The sequence below is a fragment of the Chinchilla lanigera genome, unplaced genomic scaffold, assembly GCF_000276665.1.
Source record: "Chinchilla lanigera isolate Chin_1 unplaced genomic scaffold, ChiLan1.0 scaffold00046, whole genome shotgun sequence".
Classification (NCBI taxonomy): domain Eukaryota; kingdom Metazoa; phylum Chordata; class Mammalia; order Rodentia; family Chinchillidae; genus Chinchilla; species Chinchilla lanigera.
In genome coordinates this window covers 4,031,657-4,035,763 of record NW_004955447.1, presented here as the reverse complement: position 1 = coordinate 4,035,763, position 4,107 = coordinate 4,031,657, and positions in this window count along the sequence as shown.

Sequence of the window (4,107 nt, the reverse complement as noted above, 5' to 3'; positions counted from 1 at the left end):
AATGGTGGCAGACACATCATGTTACAGAATGGCAGCAGCAGAGAAAATTTGTTTCTTAGAATTGGATTCAGCATGTGGGAAACCTCAGTGAACTGCCTGGGAACCTAGACCTCCAGCTCCTCCGCCCTCCTGCCACCTTCCAGGGGAGCCTTGGATACGAGAAGCCTCAGTGAACTGCCTGGGGTCTCAGAATCTCTGGTCCCACCACCTGCTGCCACCATAGGAAAGGTCTTATACTAGGGAAGACAGGGTGAGCTGTCTGGGTGCCTGAGTCCTCTGGTGCAACCCACTGCTGCCAGCTCAGGAATGAACATGAATCCCTGGAAACCTAGGGAGATTTGAAAATGACAAAAAGAAGAAGCATAATGCAATCTTAGCCAAACACCCCACCCAGAACAACTCCATGAAACATCAACATGGAAGAACATGGAGGTCACACACCTGTAATTTCTCAAATGATAGCAACTGAAGTAAAAAACCAACTACATCAGTCTATAGAAGAAATCAGATCACATATAGTTGCTCAGGTAGAAAAGAAATGACAACCATAACGAAAGAATTGTTGGACATATCAGAAGAAGACATAGATAAAAAAAATAGAGGAGCATAGAAAAATGATGGAAACCTTGAATGAACAGTATAGGAAAGAATTAAAATGCATGAAACACATTCACAGAAACATTCAGGACATTTAAAATTCCATTGAAAGCTGGAAGAACTGCTTCAGTGAAATGGAAGATAGACTCTCAGACCTTGAAGACAGCATTGCAGCTAGGGATCATGAAAGACAAGATCTCTGAAAAATAACAAAGGAACAGCAAATAACAATTCAAAAGCAGCATGATGAGCTAAAGAAAAATAATATAAGGCTGACAGGTGTCAAAGAAAGAGCAGGAGGCAACTTGAATGACATAAAATGACTATTTGCAGAAGTAATAGCAGAAGATTTCCCAATACACTTAAGTGAGACATATAGAATCCCAATTAGCCATAACCAAAATAAATCTACACTCAGACACCTAATAATCAAGATCCCAGAAACTGAGCAGGAGAAAAGGAGATTAAAAGCTCTTAGAGAAAAAAAAAAAAAGCTGTTAGAGAAAAGCAACAGATCACCTACAAATGAAAGCCCATGAGAATCGCAGCAGACTTCTCAACACAGACCATCAAGTCAAGAAGAGCTTGGAGTGAAGTATTTCAGATCCTGAAAGAAAACAACTTCCATCCCGGATTGCTGTACCCTGCAAAGCTATCTTTCAAAATTGATGGAGAAATGAGATATTGCCATGACAAAGACCAACTGAAGAAATTCATGAGCACCAACCAATTGTACAAAGAGTGCTGCAATATATTCTACAAAGAGATAAAAAAGGACCACAATCCCAAGACTAACAGTAAAAAAGAACTACCAAGCAATACAAGCAGTTAAACAGAGGGGAAAAGTACAGAACCAACAGTGGGAAAATAACATGACAAGGATAAGTCAATACATGTCATTAATAACCATTAAAGTAAACAGCCTCAACTTAGCAATGAAAAGAAGCAGACTGGCAGAGTGGATCAAGAAACAAAATCCAGTGATATGCTGCATACAAGAAATGCATTTAACTCTAAAGGAAATCCATAGACTGAAAGTCCAAGGATGGAAAACAATACTTTGTTTGACAGGAACTAGATTAAAGCAGGGGTAGCTCTTCTGTTTGCAGACGTGGTGAACTGCAAACCAACAATGATCAAAAAAGATAAAGAAAGTTACTATATTCTTGTTAAGGGAAAACTGCAAGAGAAAGAGATAACAATCATAAACATATACACACTAAATATAGGAGCACCCAATTATATAAGGCAAAGTGGGCACCTTAACAGACATGAGAAATTCAGTAAGTAATAACACAATTGTAACGGGATTTTAACACCCCATTGTCACAAAGAGATAGATCAACTAGACAAAAAAAAAAAAAAAAGCACAGAAATAACAGAACTAAACCAAACATGTGAACAAATGGATTTAGGAGACCTTTACAGAATATTCCCCCCAACAACTTTAGAATACACATTCTTCTCAGCTGCACATGGGACATTCGCTAAAATGGACCACATGTTAACACATAGAACATGCTTAACTAAGTACAAAAGAATTGAAATGATCTCATGCATGTTATCAGGCCATAGTGCAATGAAACAGGAAATAAATGATAAAAGAATTTGCAAAAGCTCCATAAATCACCTCTGAATGAAAGCCCATGAGAATCACGGCAGACTTCTCAGCACAGACCATCAAGTCAAGAAGAGCTTGGAGTGAAGTATGGACATTAAATAACACATGGACATTAAATAACACCCTCCTGAATAACCAATGGGTCACAGAATAAATTAAAGTAGAAATTAGACACTATTTATAATGAAACAAAAATGCAGCTACAAACTACCAGAACATGTGGAATGCAATGAAAACAGTCTTCAGAGGGAAATTCATAGCAGGAGATTCCCACATCAGGAAAACAGAAAGAAAACAAAAAAACACCCTTATGTTACATGTCAAACTTTCAGAAAAAGAAGAGCAAGTTAATTTCAAAGAACAAAGAAGGGAGGAGATTATAAAGATCAGAGTGGAAATGAATGCAATTGAAAGTAAGAAAACAATGCAAAGAATTAATGACTCAAAGAGTTGGTTCTGTAAAAAAATAAATAAAATTGATAAACCTCCAGTCAACCTTATCAAAAATGGAAAGAAAAAACTCAAATCCATGCAATAAAGAATGAAAGGGGTGGTGTCACTGCAGATCCTGCAAAAATTCAGAAGATCATCAATACCTACTTTGAAAATCTTTACTATCACTGCATAGAAAACATAGAAGAAATGATTCCTAGATACATATGAACTATCAAAGCTGAATGAAGAAGATATAAAAATCTTTAATAACCCAATATCAGCCAATGAAATTGAAAATATAACAAAAAAACTTACCAAGTAAAAAAAAGCCCAGATCCTGATGGATTCACAGCTGAATTCTACAAGAAATTTAGAGAAGATTTAATACCAATTCTTCTCAAACTCTTTAAAGAAAGAGAAAGGGAAACAATTCTCCCAAATTCATTCCTGGAGGCAAGTATTATCTAGACACCAAAACCAGAAAAATTCTAATAAATAATTAGAATTATAGGTCAATCTCCCTAATGAACATAGATGCAAAAATTCTTAATAACATACTAACTAATAGAATGCAGCAAATCTTGAAGAAAATAATAGACCATGACAATGTGGAATTCATCACAGGAATGCAGGGATTATTCAATATAGGCAAATCAATCAATATAATACACCATATCACATGATCATCTCAATAGATGCAGAAAAAGCTTTAGATAAAGTCCAACACTTATTCATGAAAAAACCCTACAGAAAATTGGCATAGGTGGAATTTACCTCAACCTGATAAAAGCTATCTATGAAAAAACAAGAGCCAACATCATACTAAATGGACAAAAACTGAAAGCTTTCATTTTAAAATCAGGAAAAAGACAGGGATGTCCACTGTCACCACTTCTATTCAACATAGTTCTGGAGGCATTAGCCAGAGCAATTACACAAGAGAGAGAGAAATAAAAGGGAGAAGGTTAGGAAAAGAAGAAGTGAAATTTTTTTTATATGCAGATGACATGATACTCTTCATGGAAGATTCCAAAATCTCTACCAAAAGACGCCTAGCATTAATCAACCAATTCAGGAGCATAGCTAGATACAAAGTCAACACTCAAAAATCAATAGCATTCCATACACAAACACCATACATACTGAGAAAGAAATAAGGGAAACTATATCTTTCACAATAGTATCCAAAAAACGTGAACACTTAGGAATTAATCTAACAAAAGAAGTAAAATATCTATAAAGTGAAAATTACACTACTCTGAAAAAAGAGATTGAAGAGGATTTCAAAAAATGGAAAGATGTTCCTTGCTTATGGAGAGGAAGAACCAACATTGTAAAAATGGCTATACTCTCAAAATTATTGTACAGATTCAATGCAATTCCAACGAAAATATCATTGGTATACCTCACAGACCTAGAGAAAACAATCTGAAAATTTATGTGAAACCAGAAGA